This window comes from Bufo gargarizans, chromosome 4 (assembly GCF_014858855.1).
Source record: "Bufo gargarizans isolate SCDJY-AF-19 chromosome 4, ASM1485885v1, whole genome shotgun sequence".
Classification (NCBI taxonomy): domain Eukaryota; kingdom Metazoa; phylum Chordata; class Amphibia; order Anura; family Bufonidae; genus Bufo; species Bufo gargarizans.
The window spans coordinates 203,344,768-203,371,701 of record NC_058083.1 but is presented as its reverse complement, the minus strand read 5'-3'; the positions used below and the strand labels follow the sequence as shown (position 1 = coordinate 203,371,701).

Here is a 26,934-nt window from a genome sequence, read left to right as displayed (position 1 = left end):
TCTAATTATTCAAATAATCGTTAGCTGCAGCCCTAATCAAGAGCCTTACTAAAGTCTAGATAAGCAATATCTACTGCACCTCCGCCATCTATTATTTTAGTCACCCAATTAAAAAAAAAAAAATAGTAAGATTAGTTTGACATGATCTCCCTGAAGTAAACCCATACTGTTTTTCATTTTTCAATCCATGGGATTTCAGATGTTCCACAATCCTCTCCTTAAGTATGGTTTCCATTAATTTCCCCACTATTGAGGTCAGGCTTACTGGAATATAGTTGCCAGATTCCTCCCTACTAACTTTCTTGTGAATGGGCACAACCATTTAGCTATCTGCTCTTCTGATTGGTAAGAAGAACAGAAAAAAAAAAAAAAAGGCTCCATTATTTTGATCAGTTAGGGTACTTTCACACTAGCGTTGGAGAAATAAAAATTTTTGTTTTGTTTTCATTGTCCGTGGGGACAAAACATAACTGAACAGAACGGAATGCTCCAAAATGCATTCCATTCCGTTCTCATACCAGAGAGCAAACCGCAGCATACTGTAGTTTGCTTTCCCTCCTGGAATGCGGAGCAAGATGGAATCGGCATGACCCCCAATGCAAGTCAATGGGGAAGGATCCGTTTTCTCTGATACAATAGAAAACGGATCCATCCCCCATTGACTTTCAAAGGAGTTAATGATGGATCTGTCATGGCTATAGAAGACGTAATACAACCGTTCATGACGGATGCAGATGGTTGCATTATCAGTAACGGAAGCATTTTTGCTGAACCCTAATGGATCCAGCAAAAACGCTAGTGTGAAAGTAGCCTTTCTCCTGTCAAAAATAACTGATCTCTAAAGCGACAAACTGATGATAAAAATAAAAAAATAAAAATAAAGAACTGGAGGATCCGTTGTTTTTATTGCAAACTGAGCATAAGGCCTCATATACACGAACGTATTTTGTTTCCGTGTCCATTCCGTTTTCTTTTTGCGGACAGGATGCGGATCCATTAATTTCAATGGGTCCGCAACAGCACACCGTGTGCTGTCCGCATCAGGGCAAAAAAAATTGAGCATGTCCTATTTTTTTCTAGTTTGCGGACAAGGATAGACATTATTACAATGAATCAGCAAAAAAAAAATAAAAAAATGGAAACCCATACAGAACGTCATCACTTTTTTTAGCGGCCTGCAAAACACATACGGTCATGTGTCTGTAGCCTAACTGATGCTCAAAATAACAGATCCATTTATTTCTTTATTTTTATGTTCTGACGGATCAGAACAGAAAGCTAAACGGTGATGTGAATTCAGCCTTAGGGCTGTATTACAGCAACAGATTATCTGACCAATATCTGTCCAATCAGAGCAATAGTTGGTGTGTATAACAGGCCATCTGACCAATGATTGGTCAGAAAATCTGTCAGATAATCAGTTGGTGTAATACAGGCCTTAGGCTACTTCCACACAGCTATGTGTGATCTGTGAAATGCAGCCTGTGCGATGACCACCAGACCGACCGCAGTTCACCCGAGCCGAACTCCCTGCATCACAGTAAGTTCCAGCTTAACGGCAGGTCTACGACTCACAGAATCATTTCAGTGGATAGATCAGGAAATGTGTGTCACATGGACCGCATTTCACGGACCCCACACAGCTGTCCAAACGCAGCCTTAGGGCTCATGCACATGACCGTATGGCTTTTTCAGTGTTTTGCGGTCCGTTTTTTACGGATCTGTTGTTCCGTTTTTTGCTTCAGTTTCCTTTCCTTTTTTCCGTATGCCACATACAGTATACAGTAATTACATAGAAAAAAGAAATGGTCTGGGCATAACATTTTCAATAGATGGTTCAGCAAAAACGGAACGGATACGGAAGACATACGGATGCATTTCCGTATGTGTTCCGTTTTTTTGCAGACCCATTGACTTGAATGGAGCCAAGCACTGTGATTTGCGGACAAGAATGGGACATGTTCTATCTTTTCACAGTATGGAAATACGGAAACGGAATGCACACAGAGACACTTTAGTTTTTTTTGCAGAAATGAATGGTTCAGTATATGTACCGCATACTGAACTCAAAAAACGGCCAGTATACTGAACGCAAAATACTGTTGTGTGCATGAGCCCTTAGGGTAGGTTTAAATGGAGTTTTTGAGGCAGACTTTCCTGTAAGTTTTTCAGCCAAAGGCAGAAGTAGATTTGAAGGGAATCGAAAATATAAAAGAAGGACTTGCATTTCTCCGTCCTGCTGGATCCACTTCCAGCTTTGGCTGAAAGGCCTGCAGGAAAATCTACCTCCAATCCTCCTCCAAAAACTCCATGGGAACCTACCCAGCATTTCCTGGTTAATTAATCAATCAATCCTTTCATGGCAGCACCTAACATACATTTTATATGGAAAATACAGATTTCGCTTTTTCAAAGAAAATTTTTTTTTTTTTATAAATACATGACAGGAATATTTAATAATAAAATATCAGACCAAACAGGGAAAAGAAAAGAAAACTACTTTAAGTCATTCTTTACCACAGGGCAAAAACGAACGTACATAGTACATCGCCTCACAGAGGATGCCATTTTACACTGACGTCTGGTCGTCAACGCGTTACCTTTGATATGTCAAAATCAGCAAAACAAAATACATAAAAGGTCATAAAAAAAGTGGACAAGTTGTCAAATGTCATCAGTGTCTAGGTTTTACCATTTCCCTAGCCTTGTGAAAAGGCCGGCTGTATTCAACCACTACCAGGCTGATCACGAAATTACTAAAACTTGCTGTATGAAACCAAATCTTAACGAGGAAAAGAATTTCAAGTATGCAGACTAACATGTAGTGTAAAAAAGCTCAACACTGTCCAATATACAACATAGCAGAACACTTTCCCATGTCTGAGAAGAAAGTTTTTCAAGAGTGGTTTTCCCACGACAAACTTTCAAGACTACCCACTCTATAGGACATAACTGCCAGGTGCCATTAACCCCTTACGGACTGGGTTTTTCATCACATATCGCACATACCCAAAGTTTTGAAAAATTAGCAACATTTCCAAGTTTCAATTTCTCTACTTCTATAATACATGGTAATACCTCCAAAAAATTGTTATTACTTTACATTCCCCATATGTCCACTTCATGTTTGGATCATTTTGGGATGCCATTTTATTTTTTGGGGACGTTACAAGGCTTAGAAGCAAATCTTGACATTTTTCAGAAATTTTCCAAAACCCACTCTTTAAAAAAGGACCAGTTCAGGTCTGAAGTCACTTTGTGAGGCTTACATAATAGAAACCACCCAAAAATGACACCATTCTAGAAACTACACTTCTCAAGGTGTTCCACAAGAGTTGATGGCAAATGGAGATAAAATTTCAGAATTTCGATTTCTTGGGCAAATTTTCCATTTTAATCAATTTTTAACAAAGTAACAAAGCAAGGATTAACAGCCAAACAAAACTCAATATTTATTGCAGCGCATAGAAGGAAAGGAGCGCCACGTGGTTTTTGGAAGGCAGATTTTGCTGGACTGGTTTATTTTACACTATGTCCCATTTGAAGCTGCCCCCCCCCTCCCCCCCAATGCACCCCTAGAGTAGAAACTCCATAAAAGTGACCCCATTTTGGAAACTACGGGATAAGGTGGCAGTTTTGTTAGGACTATTTTTAGAGTACATATGATTTTTGCTTGCTCTATATTACATTTTTGTGAGGCAAAGTTACAAAAAAAAAATCTGGAATTTAAAGGAAACCTGTCACCGGGATTTTGGGTATAGAGCTGAGGACATGGGTTGGTAGATGGCCGCTAGCACATCCGCAATATCCAGTCCCCATAGCTCTGTCTGCTTTTATTGTGTAAAAAAACCGATTTGATACATATGCAAATTAACCTGGGATGAGTCCTGTCCCTGACTCATCTCACGTACAGGACTCATCTCAGGTAATTTGCATATGTATCAAATCGTTTTTTTCCCACAGTAAAAGCACACAGAGCTACGGGGACTGGGTATTGCGGATATGCTAGCGGCCAACTACCAACCCATGTCCTCAGCTCTATACACCAAATCCCGGTGACAGGTTCCCTTTAATCTCCATTTGTCAATAACTCTTGTGGAACACCTAAAGGGTTAACAAAGTTTGTAAAGTCAGTTTTGAATACCTTGTGGGGTGTAGTTTCTTAAGTTAAGGAGTTTCTACTCTAGGGGTGCATCAGGGGGGCTTCAAAAGGGACATGGTGTAAATAAACCAGTCCCGCAAAATCTGCCTTCCAAATACAATATGGCGTTCCTTTCCTTCTGCGCCCTTCTGTTTAGTCATACAGCAGTTTATGACCACATATGGGGCGTTTCGGTAACTGCAGAATCAGGGCAATAAATATTAAGTTTTGTCTGGCTGTTAACCCTTGCTTTGTTACTGGAAAAAATGGATTACAATGGAAAATTTGCCCAAAAAATTGCTGTTTTGGCACCATTTTTTTTTTTGACTGTGTTCATATGAGGGGTTAGGTCATGGGGTAATTTTATAGAGCAGATTCTTACGGACGCGGCAATACTTAATATGTCTACTTTTTAAAATTGATTTAGGTTTTACACTATAATATCCTTTTTTGAACAAAAAAAACCCCCACAAATTTTAGTATCTCCAAAGTCTGAAAGTCAGTTTATTTATATTTTTGTTTTCAGCCGATTGTCTTAGGTAGGGGCTAATTTTTTACGGGATGAGAGGACGGTTTTATTGGCACTATTTTGGGGTGCATATGACTTTTTGATCGCTTGCCATTACACTTTTTGTGATGTAAGGTGACCCAAAAAAAAAAAAATAATAAAAAGGGCTTTTTTTTTTTTTTTTTACACAGTTTTCATTTAATTATTTTGACTGTGTTTATCTGAGGGGTTAGGTCATGGGGTATTTTTATAGATCAAATTCTTACAGACGCGGCAATACCCAATATGTCTACTTTTTTAAATTTATTATAGTTTTACAAAATAATATTTTTAGAAAAAAAAAGTTTTAGTGTCTCCAGTCGGAGAGCTATAGTTTTTTTATTTTTTATTTTCTGGGAGATTGTCTGTGGTTAAATAGAATTAAAATGGGGAAGGGGATTATAAATTTAGTACTCCATGGAAGTGTGGTACTCCCTGAAGCAACCGTCAATGCAGAAGCCCGGATGATCAGGACACATGTCACAGTGAGTGGTGGTTTTCTTCCGTATCCCCCTCCTGTGACACACTCTGTACTTTTTTGGGGACCACACCTTAAAGTGTTGGCCAGGGACGATCCCGGCGTCTCCAGTTCCTGAGGTACTTCGGCCTGCTTTTTCCCGGTCAGAAAATATCAGGTCCTTGAGGACTGCTTCATAGAACTGCAGGAATCTCCCTGTGTTGCCAGCGCTCTGGGACAGCACAAAAGAGTTCTACAAGGCAACCTGTACCAAGTAGACCGCAACTTTTTTGTACCATGCCCGGGTTTTGCGCATGGCATTATATGGCTTGAGGACTTGATCAGAGAGATCAACTCCTCCCATATACGGTACCGATTGTAGTCCACAATACAATTGGGCTTGAGGACCGTTGCCGTGGTACCTCGCAAAGGGACAGGGGTGATGCAGTTACCGTGAACTGTGGACAGTACAAGGACATCCCTCTTGTCCTTATATCTGACCAGCAACAGGTTTCCACTGGTAAGGGCACGGGTCTCACCCCTGGGGATAGATAGGTACCTGGAGGGGGTAGGTAAGGAGGCCGTATAGATTTTTCCGCACGGTCCCACAAGCGGACATGGATCTGGCGGCGAGGGACTGAAACAAGAGGATACTAGTATAAAAGTTATCCACGTACAGGTGGTAACCCTTATATAGCAGTGGGTGCATGCATAAGGTCCCACACAAGTTTACCGCTAACACCCAGAGCGAGTGGACATTCTGGGGGTTCAATACGGGAATCTCGCACCTCGTAAACCCAAAACTTGTAAGTGTACCCTGAGGTACTCTCACCTCGCCAGCTTAGAGGGAACATACTGGCGGAAAATAAGTCTCCCCTTAAAAGCAATGAGAGACTCATCAACCATGATGTCCCTTCCAGGTACATAGGCCTCCAAAAATTTGAGCCTGAAGTGATCGATGACCGGCCTGATTTTGTACAGGCGGTCATAGGCAGGTTCACCGAGGGGAGGGGCGACATGCTCAAAACGGGAACGTGTCATGGCCATACAGTAGAGCAGGGTCTGGTAGAGGACGTCCTCACTCCAGTATTGCCCGACACTGTTTTTTTTGACTAGGCTCATGTGCAGCACGAGGCCCCAAAACGTTCTCTTCTCGACTGCACTGACAGGAATCCAGCCACCGGACCTAGCCAAAAAGGAGCCCGGGTGTTGAGCAATGAACTGTTGGGCCTACAAGTTCGTTTGCTCCACCATCAGATTCATAGAAAATGCGCCCCAGAAAATGTGTGTGTGTGTGGGGGGGAGCTGCAGTACGCCTGGGGGTCTAGGGTCACACAGCTGAGCGTGCTGAGGACCCCAGACACCCGATCAGGGTGATGCTGGGGGAGAAAAAAACAATAAAAACACACCTTTGTTGTCCCTAGGTACCTTTTTAGTGCCAGATGGCACTGTGGTGGCTCAGATGGGGGGTGGTGGGCTCAAAGATCCACGAGGCTCCTCTCTCCACGGCTCCAGGACGCAGTGTGGAGGAGAGCAGAGCTGGGGAAGTTAACCCCGGCCCGCCCGAGCAGCCAATAGGGAGAGTTCCTGGGAGGTGATGTCACCACCACCTCCTAGGATCTAAGGATGGTGATTGGGTCTCCGGTGACCCAAATAACCCGTAAACGCAGCAAACTGCAGGTCTAATTTGACCTGCGGTTTGCTGCGATAGCCGATACGGAGGGGGGTGTCACAGGACCCCCCTCGGCATTGGGATAGGTCATCAATATATCAGCTGGGGTCCAACTGCAGGCACTCCTGCCGATCAGCTGCTTGAAGAGAAGGACACGCTCCGTGTAAGGCCTCATGCACACGACCGTTGTGTGCATCCGCGGCCGTTGTTCCGTTTTTTTCTGCGGACCCATTGACTTTCAATGGGTCCAAAGAAAAATCGAAAAATGCACCATTTGGCATCCGCGTCCGTGATCCGCGATTCCAGTCAGTGAAAAAAATATGACCTGTATAGGTCCCATTCAAGTCAATAGGTCTGTGAAAAATCACGGATGCACACAAGATTGTCATCCGCGTCTGTGATCCGTGTCCGTTTTTTCCTATCATTTCAAAGGCAAACTTGACTTAGATTTTTTTTTTCATTTTTCATGTCCGTGGATCCTCCAAAAATCAAGGAAGACCCACGGAAGATAAAACGGACACGGATCACGGAACAACGGAAACCGTTTTTGCGGACCGCAAAAAAAAACGTCCGTGTGCATGAGGCCTAAGGCCGCTTTCACACTTGCGGCAGAGTGATCCGGATACGGCAATGCAGACGGACAGCATTTGTAGACTGATCCAGATGCGGATGTCATCCAGAGAAACTGATCCATTATATATATTTTTTTAACATTTTTACCGGGGACGGATCCGGCATTGAGGTATTTTCAATGCCGGATCTGGCACTAATACATTTTAATGTAAATTAATGCCGGATCCGGCATCTGATCCAGAATTTTGGACGGAGATAATACCGCAGCATGCTGCGTAGGCCTGCAGCTAACGATTATTTGAATAATTGATTAGTTGTCGATAATTTTATCGATTAATTGGGAGAAAACACCAAAATGACACAAAAAGGGGTTTATAAGATTTTACTTGAAAAAGTATGTTCAAAGGCAATATTAACAATTTTAGAACTTACATAATTCTAAAAATTTAGCATTCAATCTCCAAGACTCGTACTCCTCCCTACTACTATTATCCTGATTACCTGGCTGAGTGTTTGGGGGGGGGGGGGGGGATTCTGTGGATAGAAGGCACTGTTATGGGGGCATCTGTGGATGGCAATGGTATGGGGGGCATCTGTGAATAGCACTGTTATGAAGGGGGGGGGGGGGGGAGAATCTGTGACACTTGAATAGGAAGGAGCCATCCCAAAGAAGTGAATGGAACAGCTTCTTGTAATTACACCTGCTCACAGCGAGCAGGCAAACAATGAAGGGAAGGTTGCGAGCGTGGCCTTGTCTTTAACTAGCTGATCGGCAGTAGTACCAGGTGTCGGAATCCTGCCAATCTGATATTGATGCCCCGAGGATAGGTCATCAATATTAAATCCCAGAAAACGCGTTTAAAGGGAACCTGTCACCGGGATTTTGGGTATAGAGCTGAGGACATGGGCTGCTAGATGGCCGCTAGCACATCCGCAGTACCCAGTCCCCATAGCTCCGAGTGCTTTTATTATGGGAAAAAAACGATTTGCTACATATGCAAATGAACCTGAGATGAGTCCTGTCCCTGACTCATCTCTAGTACAGGACTCATCTCAGGTTCATTTGCATATGTATAAAATCGGTTTTTTTTTTACACAATAAAAGCACACAGAGCTATGGGGACTGGGTATTGCGGATGTGCTAGTGGCGATCTAGCAACCCATGTCCTCAGCTCTATACCCCAAATCCCGGTGACAGGTTCCCTTTAATACCACATACGCTTTAGGCCCCATGCACACGGCCGTGTTTCACAGCCGTGTGCGGGCCGTGGAACCGCGGCCTGGATCCCTCCTGAGAGCAGGAGAGCACAGCGTCACTGGTTGCTATGACGCCGTGCGCTCCCTGCTGCCGCCGCTATACAGCAATACACTGGTATGATCTATACCAGTGTATTACTGTACTGTGCCGGCAGCAGGGAGCGCACGGCGTCATAGCAACCAGTGACGCTGTGCGCTCCTGCTCTCAGGAGGGATCCAGGCCGCGGTTCCACGGCCCGCACACGGCTGTGAAACACGGCCGTGTGCATGGGGCCTTGGGGGGGGGGGGGGGGGGAGTTTATAGTTTCTATGGATTTCTTTTTTAGGAAGCCAAAATAATAATGTGAAACACTAAACTACGTGAAAGGGGCCTCAGTCTGTTTCTTATAGCTGCGATAGCAGGGCTGTGGAGTCGGAGTTGTGAAGTCAGTCGAAGCTGGTTTTGGGTGGAGTCAGAGCTGCAAGAAAAGTACCAACTGTTAAGCCTCATGCAGACGTCCATGGAACACGGTCCGTGAGATACCGGACCGGCATTGCAGGAGCACACGGCGTCATTGGTTGCTATGACGCCATGCGCTCCTGTAATGCCAGTCCGGTATCTCATGAACAGTGTTTCACGGACGTCTGCATGAGGCTTTACTCCAGCGTAATAAAAATATTACCAATTATTAATTAGTGTAATTTATTAACTTACATAAAAATTTTGAAAAAGTTTAGAAATGATCATAAATATATTTTATGTTCTATCAATCTAAAGGTTTTATTGATGATTGAATAAAGAGCCTTTTGGATTACCACAAAGACAAGCTGGACAAAACCTCTCTTTTTATTCAATCTAAAGGTGTACCGTATTTACAGGCACAGAGTGAACAGGCAATTATTGGGAAGGAACTGTTCCTTCCCAATAATTGCCTGCTCGTAAGTGGAGCTAAAGAGCTGCATTCACGTGCAGTGATCACCTCTACTGCTACTGCCATAATTCATCTTCATACAGATTCATTGTCTTTTGGCAGTAGACTGTTGTTCACGCAGTACAATCTACTGCCTAGAAATAAAGTATTGATATGATGTTGGAACAATGAATTCTTCGGATGAACGAGCGTTTAAGGCTACTTTCACACTAGCGTTCGGGGCTCCGCTTGTAAGTTCTGTTTGAAGGCTCTCACAAGCGGTGATGGACCATGTGATGAACGCAGTGACATCAAAGGTCCTATTGCTCATAGTTAGAGACAGAAGAGATGCCGGCTACGCGAACAAGTGGAAGGGGAGTAAAAAAAATAAAAATATTTTAACCCCTCCAGCACTATTTTACTATGCATTCTGTATTCAGAATGCTATTATTTTCCCTTATAACCATGTTATAAGGGGAAATAATAACGATCGGGTCTCCATCCCGATCGTCTCCTAGCAACCGTGCGTGATGCTTGCTTACGGATGCTTGCGATTTTTTACGCAACCCTATTCATTTCTATGGGGCCTGCGTTACGTGAAAAACGCAGAATATAGAGCATGCTGCGATTTTCACGCAACGCACAAGTGATGTGTGAAAATCACCGCTCATGTGCACAGCCCCATAGAATTGAATGGGTCGGTATTCAGTGCGGGTGCAATGCGTTCAACTCACGCATCGCATCCGCGCGGAATACTCGCCCGTGTGAAAGGGGCCTTACAGTTCTGGAATGTACTGGATAACACTGACAGTATTATGTCAGTGTTATCCAGTACATTCCAGACCTCTTTCACACAAGTGTGACGGATTGGCTCTGGATGCGTTCAGTGAAACTCGCACTATTTTGCAAGCAAGTTTAGTCAGTTTTGTCTGCAATTGCGTTAAGTTTTTTTCTGCGGGGGTGCAATGCATTTTGATGCGTTTTTCACACACATGATAAAAATAAAAATCGAAGGTTTACAAACATCTCTTAGTAACCATCAGTGAAAAATGCATTGCAGCCGCACTTGCTTGTGGGGGGTCCCTGCTAATCAGAGGTTTGAGAAGGTACTGGCTATCCTGAGAGCGCCGTGGCCTTCTCTCTGCTTTTCCTAGTGATGTCAGGTTCATCATACATGTGGCCTAGGCGCAGCTCAACCCCATTCAAGCTGCGATATCAAGCACAGCTGCTATACAATGTACGGCAATTTGCTTGGTAAGATACAAGAAGCCAGTGGTGCTCACAGGAGCGTTGATGCCTTCTCAAAACAGCTGATCGGCGAGGGTCTCAGATGTCGGTCCCCCACCAATCAAATACTGATGACCTATCCAAAAACGCGTCACAATAAAAAAAAAAGAAGCATTTATTCCACAACAAGTGAGTGCCGATCCATTCTTCTATATGGAATACGGGACAACTTCCCTTCCCTAATGTATTGTGGGGTTAAGACCACCCCTGCAATCCAGCAGCGATGGCAGCGTTTACACATTATAGGAAAAAATACTGACCTCTTTGGTGGTCCAGACTGCGAGAGTGCGTATAGGCCAGCGCTTTTTCCTATAGTGTGTACTCACGACCACTGCTGCTGGATTGCAGGGTGGTCATAAACCTAGGATACGAGTAATGGAAAAATATGATGGAAAAATGAATCAAGCCAGCAAAGGAGGGAATATGGACAACAACAATACATTAGTAAGTGCCTCGTATTAAGGTTGTCTACATGTTAAATGTAATTTGCTGAAATGAGACAGAACAGGTCTTATTCTTGTCCATTTTTCAGACAAGGATAGGACATTTCTGTTGAAGTGAAAAAGGAAATGGCAGCACGCGCACGGTCAGGATCAGCGTATTGCGAACTACAAAACGAATACGGTCGTGTGCATGAGCCCCTGGATTGTGATAAAATACAGGAGTAGGAACTTTGGCTGACTGACTTCACGGCGCTGTGTGATCAGTGAGGTTTTTGTACACGAGAGTCCATGGCTTTATCTCATTTATAAATAGCATCCTTATTCTCTCTCTGTTACCTAGGCAAGTGCAGAAAGCAATGTTAGCAGACAAAATGGAGGTCTTTTGTTTTATATTTAATAATGTCACACTTATTTGTAATAAATGTGCAAAACGATAGCATCTTAATAAATATATATGTAGCATGTAATTAATTAATTATGTCAAAGGGATTTTAAAGGGAACCTGCGACTATGAAAGTGTAGGGTAATCTACCAGTATCATGTTATAGAGCAGGAGGAGCTGAGCAGATTAATATATTGTTTTATCAGAAAAGATTCAGTATAAGGCCTCTTGCACACAGCGGAGTGCTTTCGTAGGGTTCCATTCCGTGCTTCCATTCTGCAAAAAAACAAACAAAAAACAAGTTCTATCTTTTTGCGAAACGGGCGGATCACGGTCCCATTCAAGTGAATTGGTGATGTGATCCGCATGTGGCTGGCCCAGGGTCGGTGCCCGTGCATTGCGGACCGCAATTTGTGGTTCGCAGCACGGGCACGGCCAGCACATGTTCGTGTGCAAGAGGCCTAACGTAATTTATACATGTAAATTCCTTCTCCTTCTGGGCTTTGAAGTCAAGGAGCCCGTCCTATCAGTGATTGGCAGCTAGCTCTGTATACACAGTAATAGAGGGAAGGCCGTCAATCACTGATAGGACCGGCTCCTGGACTTCAAGGTCCAGAATGTGCACAATTCTAAATGAAAGAAATACAAGTTATACTGAATCTTTTCCCATAAACCACCTGTATACATCAGACTGCTCAGCTCCTCCTGCTCTATAACATGCTGCCTGCAGTAGCCTTGCCCCAACCGCCGTTTTGAAGGGCCGCCCAGCTCATCAATATTCACTTCGCTGGGCGGCTTCAGATGTGTTTGAGAGCAGCGCTCTGACGCGCTGCTTAGAAGAGTGCCGGGCGCAAGCGCAGAAAGCAGAGGCTGAAGTGGCCTCAAAGAAGCAGAGGGGACGCAGGTACTATGCGATCCCTGCCAGTGAGGGTACCGGGCACATGCGCTGAAGCTGAAATGGAGTCCGATGCCGATAGCTTTCTATTGGGCATGCGCCGGATCTCGGAAGGTCGGGGACAGCAGAAGCCGCCCAGTGAAGTGAATATTGATGAGCTGGGCGGCACTTCAAAACAGTGGTTGAGGCGAGGCTGGCTGGGCGCAAGTGAACTGAAACGCCGCTCCTTGGGCAGAAAGAAGACGATTCTATCAGGTTATAAAACATCAGTTCACTGTATTTATAAGCTGGACAGGGGGTATACTTGTGACCTGTGCAGTCATATATATAGCTAAATATGCTTATTGGGCCTGTCAGTGTCCCTTTAAAGTCGAGGTATTTTGAACTTGAAGACAAAAGAGGACCCAGCAAATAAACTGCTATAAAAATGCAAATATCAGGCACAGCCTCAAGTAAGGAAACCTAAAAGAAATGTCTGCAAAATTGAAACCAACAGCGTGTAAGTTTCATGAAATTATACCCGAGAGGAGAAAGGCACAGAGTCTCCACAGGACACAACAAGAAATCCCACGCACCAGCCGGCAATCACTGTCCAAACAAGCAATTTACAACCCAATTTCCATAAAGTAATGATCACAACAGTGCAACTTTGTCTGCAAATTACTGGTTTGGTTAGCACATTTTAATAAACCATAGAAGCAAACATATTAATAAAAATGGGAAAGGTGATTTCTGTATGACCTGCTTGATACAGTCTGGAGAGCGTAAAGTTACTACAGAAAATGACTCCATTATTGTGACTGGTCTGACAGGATAGCATATGTCGCTGTCTTATGCCTCATTCACAGTCAGGTGCAGGTCTTTCCCTTTTTCCTTAGGTCTGTGCAGTCTCCACTCCTGGTTTTGGCTCACAATCACTGACGGAAAATCACTGACGTGTGAATGAGGCTTTAAAAGGGGTTCCTGGGGAACAATCAGTTTTTAGCAAGTGCCCACAGCCTGCCGCTCTAAACAGAAGACTTACATTTACATCCTCCCCACCACTCCAGTCCTCGCAATGCTGACATAAGGCACAGCACAGGCATGGTTACATGCTCTGCTGCAGCCAGTGTCTGGCTTCAGTGGTGCTTTTGGCAATGCCCATGGTGCACTGGATGTCATCACTGCAGGGACCAGAACATGCACACAGTAGAGGACCGGAGCAGGTAAGATTACTTATTTTGAGAAGGAGGCAGGGAGACCCTGCTAAAAACTGATTATTTCCCAAATTATTTTGATGTAACCGTTACACTTTTATAAACAATGTTACATTTTCTGTGACTGCAAAACCAAAGCTGCATGAAGCATATTCATTTTTTTTGCTTCCAAATTTAGGGCCCCTTTATATAGCAGGTGATTTGGTTCCATTCCCCTCCAGAGTGAAGCAGAAAAAGCTGGAGGAACTGAAGCCAGAACTGATCCCATAGTTTTTTCATACATCCGATGCAGAACCAGCCAGAAAAACGCTGCACGCTCAGCTTTTCTGTCCACTGCTATCAGTGTATAGATGCCGGCTCCCGACCTGAAGTAGATGGCCAGACCCAACAAAGGCTACTTTCACATCTGCGTTTTCCTTTCCGGTATTGAGATTCGGCAGCAGACCTCAAAAACGGAGAAAAACGCGTTAGTTTTGTCCCCATTCATTGTCAATGCGGACAAAACTGAACAAACCAGAACAGAGTGCACCAGAATGCATTATGTTGCAGTTTATTGCTTTCCCATGCCAGACATAAAACAGCTCTACAAAGTAGCGTTTTTCTGTGTGCGGCATAGGAAACTGAACTTCCGGATCTGACACCAAAAACCATGTAAGTCAATGGTGCCGGATCCGTTTTTTTGGAAAAAAATAAATAAATAAATAAATAGGAGGGATCCAGCATGTTCAGTTTCGATATAATACAACCAGATTCGTTTTGAATGGATGCAACCGATTGTATAATTCAAACTGATATGTTTTGCTGCAGTTTTGAGATCCCCTCCCTACCTGATCTCAAAACCGGACAGCAAAAAAGCAGATATGAAAGCAGCCTAATATGTGCGAAGCGGGCCTCACACGTGGTCCTGTGACATATGCTGTCATTTTATACTGCGCTTACACAGGATTCATTGTGTCATGAAATGATAGAATTGAGTAATTGGATTTTTTATTTTTCCCATCCTGTAATCTCTATCACTCCTCCTGAAAGAGACAAGTTTATAGATGTTTTACCAAGGCTCCCATCGCTCACTTGGTCTTTATGAAGGCTGAACCTGCACTTGGTAAAAAAAAACTACTTACCCCCTCAAAAATTGTGCACATGTAGTTACTGTCACCAGAAAAAAAAAAATAACCCTCATGATTAAGTGTCATGAAGAAAATAGATTGTCTAAAACTGGCTAAAGTACAAAAGAAAAATGCTCATGAAGCATCTACCACTAAAATTAGTACAAAACCACCGCAAATACAAAAGTCAAACCCATTGGGAAGGAAGGACATGTGGACATGTGGGCTGGATACAACCAGATGTTCAGAGATAAACCAGCGAAAGCGCTTTTTATTTTTAACCATCTGCATTTTGTAAGAACACAGAACTGGAGAAGTTAAACGGAAGTTGATCACTGATTCATAAGGGTCAGGTTGGCCCGCTGCAAAGGCGGGGTACAATCCCAAAAAGCATGAGGAAAGAATGGAGGTGGGAGATTAAATTAAAAGAGGATATTAGTCAAGAATAAATAAAAAAATACTTCAAACATCACCAAAAAACGTTGGCGCTTCACAACATGTGTTATGCAGCACTCACACCAATATCCCATGTCACTAATGTCTCATTTCTGCAAGATCTACAGCAAAAATCCCTCAAGACCAGCATTATGCCGTTTTAAAGGGTTTTTCCATCTCCACCATTGGGGGCATATCGCTAGGATATGCCCCCAATGTCTGATAGGTGTGGGTCTGAACAGAGCCTGCCAAGTCCTGGAGGGTGCACCATACATGTGCGCCTGCCCTCCATTAATTTCTATAAGGTACCGAAAATAGCCATGCGCTGGCTCGGCTATTTCCATTTACCCCATAGAGGTGAATGGAGCGGTGGCAGCGCATGTTCGGTGCATCTCCTATTCATTTCAGTGGACTTTTAGAAAATCCTCTCTGCTATTTTTAGCATTCCCATAGGAATAAATGGAGGGTGGATGTGCATGCGCCCTCCAGGACATTGCAGGCACCTATCAGACATTGGGGACATATCCTAGCGATCTGCTCCCAATGTCTGAGATGGGAATAACCCTTTTAATCTCTCCCCTGCTTGCTTTAGATGCATCGACCGCAGTTATTAACCTGTTATTCTCTGTGACACATCTGTGCAGGTTCGTGCAACAAAGCGAAGATCCATTTGATGCAGATCTCCACTACCTCAAAAAGTCACTAAGTTTTGTGCTAAAGCAGCGTGCACCACACTGACTTTTTGGTGCGCAGATGAGGATAAAGGCGCCCCAATATTTATATACCGTATGATGCAGAATTTCACTATGGAGACCACCCATCCAAAGCAAAGGATGAAATCCACATGTAACACATGCACACGTGAACATGTCAGATGGCATGCACTATGGTATCATGGACTCATGTGAGAAATGTCTTTGTATAATGTTGCATTACTGTATGTATGGAACATGGCTGAATGTTGGCTTGGCCAATACCCTTCCCTCCAAAGCATGCAATCCCCTGCCAGACACCAGAACAAAACGATCAGGCAAGGTGACACCCCAGACCAATCTTTATCTCTCCGACACCTACCATTATGGCAACAGTTGGGAGGCCCCTCCACACGGCCAGGTCCTGCTGAAAATTGGCCAATAAAGATGTAAAATGTGCTACCACAAAGGTTAAGCTAGGTGAATAAACTGCAATGCCCTCACTAAGTGAACACGACGTAAAACCCAAGCGGGAGAGAATTATTTATAACCCATTAGTGAGGTGCTGTGGAAAGGTTTGCTACCCCTGTGTTTGAAGCACACAACCACTAACATTTCTCCAGATACTTATTAGCACGTTATTAGTATCCAGGGAGTTCGATGGAAGCAATTGGCCTCCCATGACCGGGCTGTTTTCAAAGCAGGTATTCCCTCACGCCCGGCTTACCTCTGGTTGCTGAAGTTTTGCCATTCAAGATGCAGCCAAACCATGGGTAAAGGAGGTTACAGAGCAGTAATGTTTCACTTGACGGGGAAGGGTTAAAAATGCTGAATTCGGAGGGCATACCACCTTTCTGCTTGATACATTGAGACTTGTAGAGGCAGGAAATTTAAGAAGGAAAATTCAACAGGATAGCACCTAGTAGTCACCCAAAATAACTACCATAAGCGCTCATACACTCCAGGAAGTGTATGCTACTTCATAAGGGGTAATGCACGCGGCCGTATTTTTTCATCCATGTGCCATCCGCAATTTTTGCACACAGCACACCGAACTCATTTCTATGGGGCCATACACACATCCTTGTGTTTTGCAGATCTGTGTGACCGTTCCTCAAGTTCTGGAACATCTCCTATTCAGGTCTGTACCGTGGAGGACAATAGCCATTTCTACTGATGAGAGTGAGAAAAAATTCTGAATGCATGTGGAAGGAATCCATATTCTGTGGATCCGTGATGCGATTGTGTGCATGGAACCTAAGGCCTGTTTCACACTGGAGTTACTGGTTCTGGCACGCAGCAGATTTCATCAGGGGCAGATTATACGTTCAGGGAATCTGCAGTAGTTATAGGCTCATGCTTCTGCTCCGACTATACCCTCATAACCTGAACCGCACCACAATGATCATAAATGCCACACACTTAGGCCTCATGCACATGACCGTTGTTCGGGTCCGCATCCGAGACGCAAAAACTGGGTGCGGGCCCATTCACTTCAATGGGGCCGCAAAAGATGCGGACAGCACTCAGGGTTGCTCCATTCCGTGGCCCTGCATCCGTTGCTCCATTCCGTGGCCCTGCAAAAAAATAAAATAAAAATAGAACATGTCCTATTCTTGTCCGTTTTGCGGGCAAGAATAGTCATTTTTACAATGGGCTGCCCGTTCAGCAAATTGCAGAAAGCACACGGGTGGCTTCCGTTTTTTGCGGATCCACGGTTTGCGGACGCCAAAAAAAGGCACAGTCGTGTGCATGAGGCCTTACTGAGGTATATGTGAAAGTGGACCCTGTGCAACCCAATACACTGAAAGGCCTTGAAGCAAACATGTAAGAAAAACAGCAAAACACTGAAAATCTGAATCTGCCACTACTACACTCCTATTATCATCACTGTGTAACTAAATGCAACATCACACAGACTCAGAACCATGAGTACCATGCCTACTCTTCATTAGGGGTCATGCACATGAACTTGCGCCGACCATGGCCATGCTGTGGTCCACAATGCATAGGCACCGACCGTGTGCATCCGACAGTCCGCACCGCACAGAAAGACCCACGGAAGCACTCCAAAGTGCTTCCTACTAGAGTTGTTGCGATACCAAATTTTTGATTCGGTTTCGATACCATGAAAAAGTATTGCGATACTCGATACCATTCGATACCACGCGAAAAAAAATAAACCAAAAAAGCCACGTGCATTCCGCATGTTTAAAAATGGCGAATCGTGCAGTTTTTATAAATTTTTTTCTGTTCCGGCGTTCACCACCTAGATTTTTTTTTATATTTTAATAGTTTGGACTTTTCTGACGTGGCGATATGTAATATGTTTATTATTTATATATTTTATATATGTGAAATTGGGAAAAGGGGGTCATTTATACTTCATATTTTGGTAGGGTTTTTTTTTACACTTTTTATTTAATAACTATTTCCCCCCTTAGGCTACTCACACTAGCGTTCGGGTGTCCGCTTGTGAGCTCCGTTTGAAGGGGCTCACAAGCGGCGCCGAACGCATCCGTCCAGCCCTAATGCATTCTGAGTGGATGCGGATCCGCTCAGAATGCATCAGTCTGGCGGCGTTCAGCCTCCGCTCCGCTCAGCAGGTGGACACCTGAACGCTCCTTGCAGCGTTCGGGTGTCCGCCTGGCCGTGCGGAGGCAAGCGGATCCGTCCAGACTTACAATGTTTACAATGGAAGTCAATGGGGACGGATCCGTTTGAAGATGACACAATATGGCTCAATCTTCAAACGGATCCGTCCCCCATTGACTTTCAATGTAAAAGCCTGGACGGATCCGTTCAGGCTACTTTCACACTTAGAATTATTTTTACAATATAATGCAGACGGATCCGTTCTGAACGGATCCACCGTCTGCATTATATGAGCGGATCCGTCTCAGACGGATCCGCTCTGAACCCAAGTGTGAAAGTAGCCTTAGGGGCTAGAAACTGGGATCTTTCATCCCTTGTCCTATTCAGCTCTATCAGGGTGAACAGGACTTCACACTGTCCCTGCTGCTCTGTGCCTTGTGCACACAGCATCAGGGATGTTACCATGGCAACCAGGGCTTCTGTAGCGTCCTGGCTGCCATGGTAACTGATCGGAGCCCCAGGCTTACACAGCTGGGGCTCCGATCAGAAGCTGCCACTGCACCACCAATGAGGGGGAGGGGAGAGGTCCCTGTGGCCACTGTCACCAATGATTTTAATACTGGGGGGTTGAGAGGGGCCGGCGCACTGTGCCACCAATGATTTTAATGGGATGGGGGGTTGAGGGGCACACTGAACCACCAATGATAAATTACCCCTTTATACAGGAGGCGGGTACTGGCAGATCAGCAGTTAACCCCTTAGGTGCCGCACCTGAGGGGTTAACTGCCTCTGATCGCAGCTCCCTGTCAGGGGCAGGGTGCCGGCAATGCGATTCTGCTGCCGGCACCCGCCTCCTGTATTGTGTTAGACTGACTTTCACTATCAGGCCATACAGAGCGGCGCCCAGCGATGTCCCAGCACTCACCATTAGTCCTGGGCGCCACTCCGTTCGCCCGCAGTGCCCCATTACTGTCTCCTCTCCTGCTCCACATGCTGCTGATTACTATCGGAGCGATGGGAGGAGACATCAGCTTCACTAGTGGGCGTTCCTTCTTCCTGGCTGTAGCGCTGTCCAATCGCAGCGCAGGGAGAAGGAACGCCCACTAGTGAAGCTGATGTCTCCTCCCATCGCTCCGATAGTAATGAGCAGCATGTGGAGCAGGAGAGGAGACAGTAATGGGGCACTGCGGGCGAACGGAGCGGCGCCCAGGACTAATGGTGAGTGCTGGGGCATCGCTGGGCGCCGCTCTGTGGGAAATGGGAATAGTCCTATTTGGTAGCGCAGTGCGCCCGCCCCTCCTCCGCCCCTCTATCCTCATTGGTGGCGCAGTGCGCCCGCCCCTCCTCCCCCCCTCTCTTCTCATTGGTGGCAGCGGCAGCAGCACAGGGGGGAGGGAGGACAGCTTCCTTCTCCCCGTGCTGCTGAGAGAACATGAGCGCGCCGATAGCAGCGCGCTCATGTTCAGAGATACTAGGCTGCGCAGAAGCGCAGCCCAGTATCGAAAAAACGGAAATCCCGGTATCGTATCGATACCGGGACAAAAGTATCGATTGGGTATCGAAATTTCGATACCCGCAACAACCCTACTTCCTACCCGTGCCTCCGTATTGCACCATATCTCCCGGATCCATGATAGGGTGCGCACACGGCCAGTGCCTGTATATTGCGGATCCGCTGTTTGCGGGCCACAATACAGGCACGGATCGCATGCGGTCGTGTGCGTGAGCCCTTACACTATGCGTTGACTCCCCTGTAGCGATGGTATAACTACAAGTACTAGCTCCATTCAAGTGAATGAAGAGAATATTCGTCATTACACTGCACTTCCGAGACAATGGGCAATAATAATGAAGAGGAAGCAGCGCTCGTATGGGGCGCCGCCTCTTCAAACAGCTGGTCGCCGGCGCTGGTTTCGGATGACTGCTGATCAGATATTTATGACCTATCCTGAGGAGAGGTCATCAATATAAACGGCTATAAGGCTGCACAACCCCTTTAATATCATCTGAATTCAGCCTTAGGCCTCCTGCACACGAACGTGTGCGCCCCGTGGTCATGCTGCAGGCCGCAATGCATGAACACCGTCCGTGGGGCAGCCGCAGCAGATCGCGGACCCATTCACTTTAATGGGTCTGCGATGCAGCCGTTCCGCAAAAAGATAGGACACGTTCTATCTTTTTGTGGAACGGAAGTACGGGACGAAACCACACGGAAGCACTCCTTAGTGCTTCCGTAGGGTGCCGTATCTCTGGATTTGCGGACCCATTGAAGTGACAGGGTCTGCATCGGTGATGCGCAATGCACATGGAACGGTGCCCGTGTATTGTGGATCCGCAAATGCGGTCCGCAATACAACCACAGGGCGCACACGTTCGTGTGCAGGAGGCCTTACTGTTGTTAGATACTGAGCCACGTACACAGACAGATAAGCAAGAAATATTCCGGAAAAGTCCGGCTGTAGCACTCTAAACGGCATTACTGAAGGGATATAGCAAAAGAGAATGATTAGCTTCATCTTTGACAAACCGCCATCCAGCTCATTTACTGAAGGAAAAACAGGATTGTCTTGGTATCGGCACAGAACATGACAGATTACATTTTATACTCATTTACCCAGATGCCCTAATGTTCTAGGCCAAGTGGTGATAGATGTGCTGATCCTCCTGACACTTTGGGTCTTGTTTTATCAGTCTCCCCCCTACTCCAATTTTTGCAGAACAGATAAGCTTGCTTATTTAGATAAGGCCTACCTTTACGGTAAATGATAGTGTGGAGATTGGAGCCAGCGCGAGACGGGAATGAAAAAAGTGGAAGATTTACAGAGAACAGGGGAAAAAAAAAAAAAAAACACAAGGAAGCTGGACGAGAGCATTTTACAGTCCAGGACAGCGGACTTTCTGCACCCAGGATACGCTCAACAGGACGGAGCACAAGTACTGCAACATCGCAATACTTCTTTCATGTTCCAAAAACGGAATGCTGGAATGCTGCGGTCCGATATAAAAGGAAAAGACGGGCACATTCCTTAAAGACAGGGCTCTCCTCCTGGCAGCCAGATGCACCAGCAGCCGCCCAGACCCTCCAGACTCTTCTGCAATGCATTTAATGGGAACCAGCACATTAGCAAATTCCTTTCATCTGTCCCAAACAGAAACTGGCGGCTGCCGGATAAAAGCAGGGTCTGCTCGCTGGTTAACGCCGCTCCGTCTTTCACTTACCCTGGGTTCACACCTGAGCGTTTCTGAGACGCGCGTTTTACGCGCATTTTTATGCAATAGTAAACGCGCGTTTGTGTGATTGACTGCAGTGTTGTCCAATGAGTCTATGGGCCAAAACGCGCGACAAACGCCCAAAAAAAAGCTCAAGAACTTGTTTATGCGTCGGGCGTTTTACAGCGCGTTCAAACGCGCTGTAAAACGCTCAAGTGTGAACCAGGGCCATAGGGAAGCATTGGTTTTCACAGGTTGAGCGTTTTACAGCGCGTTGGGTGGTACACTCCTGGTTTTAGCTTACAAAAACTGATTCAAAATAAAAACACTGACGGTGTAAAAGTGTCCTTGGGGTGTATTCACATGCTGCAAGCATTCCTGCGGCTGTCCGATGCATCTGAATGGAGCCTGTGGAATTCAGATGAATAGAACTGCAGAAAGTCTTTTCTCCAGGGAAGGGATATGATCTGTTGCTATGGGCAACACTGACCCATAATATATTAGCGCCCACAGAAAAGCCCCGTGTTCCCACATCTGAACCTACTGTACCTGTGATCTTTCCTCAATGAACCCATGAGAGAAGGGCGCCTCATACACTGGCATACCCACTGTCAGCCTACGGGCACAGTGCAGCGGCCGCACAGAGGAGAAGCTGAGTGTCCCGACTGAGTGTCCCGACGGGTGGGGGCTGGTCATACACTCACCGTGGTCCTGGATGCTCAGAGGATAAAGGACCTGTGATGAGGTCATCACCATATGACTAGTAACATCCACCTATTACTGGTGATGACTTCACAGGTCCTTTATCCTACGACATCCAGGAGGATCTCTCTGCTGTTTGTCCCTGCAGCAGGTGACAGGTGTGTGCTTCATGGAGACACTTCTATATGCCTGTATTAGGGTCCATTCACATGTCCGTGTGCGTTTTGCGGATCCACGGATCTGCAAAACACGGACATCGGCGATGTGCGAGCCGCATTTTGCGGCCCGCACATCGCCGGCACTTAATAGAAAATGCCTATTCTTGTCCGCAATTGCGGACAAGAATCGGACATGTTCTATTTTTTTCGGGATCAGAATTGCGGACCCGCAATTCCAGATCCGGGCAGCACATTGTGCTGCCCCATAGAAATGTATGGGTCCGCAATTCCGTTCCGCAACATGCGGAACGAAATTGCGGACATGTGAATGGACCCTTAGTGTGAGGCACAGGGTGCTATTACTTTAGTACCTCCAAGCGCCTCACATTAATATTAACTGACCCCAACCATGTTCCGCATATAATGGGGTTAAAGAGGACCTTTCTTGTTTTGTTTTTTTATTCAAGATAAATACCTTTGCCTGTGGGGTACCCACCGCTGATGCTGACACCCTGCCTGTTTTTATTTAAAATATGGCTCCTGTGCCCCCCTGCAGTTTTCCCGCTCAGTATGTTAATAGCGAGTATCGGTACAGGGAGGAGGAGACGCCAGGGTTTCTCACTGGGCGTCACCTTCTCCCTGGCTGTGCCACGATCACAGCGGAGAGCGTCACAGCCAGCGAGAAAAAGGCTGATAAGACCACTTGCCTCGCATTAAGGCCAGAAACACATGCGTGAGCTGAATGTGGGGAACTTGCAGCATGTGTCAGTGTGAGGTCTGTTCTGGCCTCCGCTCCTCTGACAGGATCGCACAGCGTTACACTGACTACTGTGTCGTAGTTTTATTCCGGCCATCTCTCAGCATGTTTGCTGTGCTGCAACCGGAACTCCGGACCACCCCCCATTATAGTCAACGGGGCAGGATCCGCAATACACCCAGCCAGCACCCCCATAGAATAGGACATGTTCTATTTTTTTTGCGGAGCCGCGGCCCAGACGTTCAGTCCACGCTCCGGAAATGCGGATGCGGTGAGCAGATAGTGTGCTTTCCGCATCAATTCCTGCCCCATTGACAATGAATGGGTCTGCACCCGTTCCCGATATTGCGGAACGGATGCGGACGTGTGAACGGACCCTTACCCTTCTGTCCTGGAATCTTCTGAATGACACTGACACAATAGATTCCTGGACCCTCAGGGTTACACAGCATTGTAAATCAGTATAACGCTACTAGCACATGAACCCGAGGCTTCAGGTCACTGGTGGAGAGTTGGGACTTTTGTGGGTAAGAAGCTTTGGCAATGGCAGCCAATGGGATGACAGCTTTCAGAGATAGCAGCGATGTGATTGGCTGTGGGCTCACAGACCCGCTCCTGTGGACTGTGGGAGCTCAGTTCTGCCCTGGGTGACAACGTCACCACCTATCATCTCTCGTCTTCCGGCCGCTGCGCCGCATTCCTCAGCACACGGCCCACAGGAAGCCACGAGGACCGCTCGCTCGTTGTTACCTGGGATACCGGGGGTCTCCGCGGCGGGTGTCACTTCCAAGTTGACCGGTTAGCAGAAAAACTTCATGCTGGTCACCATCTTGGATTTCCGGAAACAGGGAAGGGACCCCGGCTTCTCCCTGATCACGTGTCCAGACCACGCCCTCTTCCCACCCTTCGTTCCCTGACTGTGTCTATCACTTCCAGTCACTCCCTGTCTCCTGAATGACGGTCACACGTCACTGACAGTATGCCCTGGAGACGTATATTTCCGAGGACAGGGCGGCTACTGGGGAATAGAAACGTCCAAACTGGAGCGTGTCCCCTATAAGTAGCACAATACAGTGCAGGACACCTACCTACGCTACAGTACCTACCTGCGTTCAGCATCCTGGGCTTTTATCAAGGGGCCCGAAGCATGCAAACTGAATTTACAGGCTTCAGTCTTGATTGACCAATCAGGTCCCAGCTTTTATGTTTCTGGCTAAAGCCTGAAAATGAGAGAAGTGATCTGATTGGTTCTGATATTTCCTGCACTACTGTGCCCGCCTGAGGCGCAAAGCTAAAACTTTTACATTTTACTACACCTAGAGCTGTTTGGCGCCCTAGCTGGGTATCTAGTGCCCTGACCAACAGGTTTGCAAGCAAGATGCCCTAATCCTGTGTCTATATACTTTCAGACCTCCCAAGTGTCCCTCTTTTTGACCCAAGACCCTCTGTCGCTCTTTTTTATCTGAGGTACAGATTTGAATTATTACATTTAAAATATTGATCCAGAATGTGTTTCCCTGGTTCCTATCTATATATTAAAACCCGCCTTGCATATTATTTCATCATTTGATGCAATTTGGATTTTAGAAATTTTTATATTCAGATAATTTTTGTGCTATTGTGTAAAAAAAAAAAAAAAAACTATCGACGGGCATAGCTATAGGGGAAGCAACAGTATTACACAATAAAATTATATACAGTGACAGTATAGACTGTATAAAACGGATGGAACCGCTGCCGGGCCCGGTCTGAGAGAGCGATCTTTACTAGCCACAGGAATGGGGGCGGCATGAATGGAAGGGGTCGCTAAACAATTGCTGTGGGATGGAGCCCCATTCAAAAAAAAAATTGTGGGGCGAAGTCATTTCTAGCTACACCACTGACTATCAATGTATATAAATAGTAACATAGTACATAAGGCCGAAAAAAGACATTTGTCCATCCAGTTCGGCCTGTCATCCTGCAAGTTGATCCAGAGGAAGGCAAAAAAAACCTGTGAGGTAGAAGCGAATTTTCCTCACTTTAGGGGAATAAAAATTCCTTCCCGACTCCAATCAGGCAATCAGAATAACTCCCTGGATCAACGACCCCTCTCTAGTAGCTATAGCCTGTAATATTATTATAGGCTAATATGCCGGAAAAGTGGATCTTTCACACAATAAACCATATGTGTACCTCTTTAACCATCCAAAAAGTTGGTAGGCATGTACTCTGTATATTTAGAGTACCTAGCTGGCACCCTCCAAGGCCCAGCGCCTGGGACATATCCCACCGCAAAAAATAGAGCTTCCGTCGCCTTCTGCTCCGTGCCTCTGCTCCATATCTTCAGGAATGCGGACACATTCAAGTGAATACGGTGCACACACAGTCAGACCCCTAAAATGGTGACTAGGCTAGGAATCCACAGTGATTGTGTAGTGTGAATTTACATTTTAAAATCTCAAGCTGCAGTCCAACTTGTTAGGCCGTCAGCTGTTTCTCCCGACCCTCCATACACACTCAGTTTGGCCTTGCATGCTTGTTTTCTCAATAGAGAAAGGGGAATATGCAGCTGTCAGATACCTCCGGTGGCGGATTGCCTCACATGAGAACAAAGGATCAGGCATGTTGAAATTTAAAGGGGTTATTAAAGCTATTGGCTGCACCCTCTGTCGGCGGATGTTGTTATCTGTACACGGGGGAGATGCAAAGGCGGCAGTGGAGCAATTGGCAAGGGAACCAGTGTCAGGGACCAGGTAAGTATGGTCAGTATCACAGGTCCGGCATTGGGGGGGTCAGTCTTGGATAACCCCTTTAAGATGCTAGTCCTTCTTTCATCAGGCATAATCTGCTGAAGGAGAGTCGACACAACTCCATACACCTATGGCTGGGTTCCCATCATGTTTTTTGCCATCTGTATAATATATATATGGGGGGGTACAAAAGTGTAGCACACCACACTTTTCTATCCTGCAAAAATTGGTAAACATAAATGGGGTAATTTATCAAACTGGTGTAAAGTAGAACTGGCTTAGTTGCCCATAGCAACCAATCAGATTCCTCCTTTCATTTTCCAAAGCTGTCAAAAATGAAAGGTGGAATCTGATTGGTTGCTATGAGCAACTAAGCCAGTTCTACTTTACACCAGTTTGATAAATGACTCTAAAAGTGGAACTCTATAGTGACAGATACCACTGTATGGCATCCGTTAACATTTACAATTTTTTAGATATGTTAAACAGCTGGGAATAACGTGATGTGAACCCAACCTAAGACAGTTGAATGATAGAAAATCAGCGGGTTTGCTCTTATGCCTGTGGGCACCTTTGGGGTACCTGCACACAGATACAGGTCAACATGCAGAAAATCTGCACAAAATATTCGGTGCGAATTTCTGTGCGTTTATACAGCCGCACAGCACCAGTTTCTAATAGCAAAGTCAAAAAGTCAGCCTGTAGCCCCAGCCTAAATAGGTTGATGTTGTGCTGGAGGAGCTTGGTAAGACACAGTCTGTGCAGAAATGGTGCCAACAACTTTACCGCTTATAGGACCACAAATAC

At 45.8% G+C, this 26,934-nt stretch overlaps 1 protein-coding gene across 5 annotated transcripts in view; it reads right to left on the bottom strand.

Annotated features, from left to right (window-relative positions):
* Nucleotides 1-24,296, bottom strand: part of LOC122936356 (LIM domain containing preferred translocation partner in lipoma) — a 271,804-nt gene extending 247,508 nt beyond the window's left edge. For 3 of the 5 annotated variants that reach the window (XM_044292514.1, XM_044292513.1, XM_044292518.1), the window contains exon 1: nt 24,146-24,296. The gene's annotated coding sequence lies outside the window, so the exon portion shown is untranslated. The remainder of the gene's footprint in view (nt 1-24,145) is intronic. The other 2 variants (XM_044292515.1, XM_044292519.1) reach the window with 2 other exon arrangements.
* Nucleotides 24,297-26,934: the final 2,638 nt, after the last annotated feature.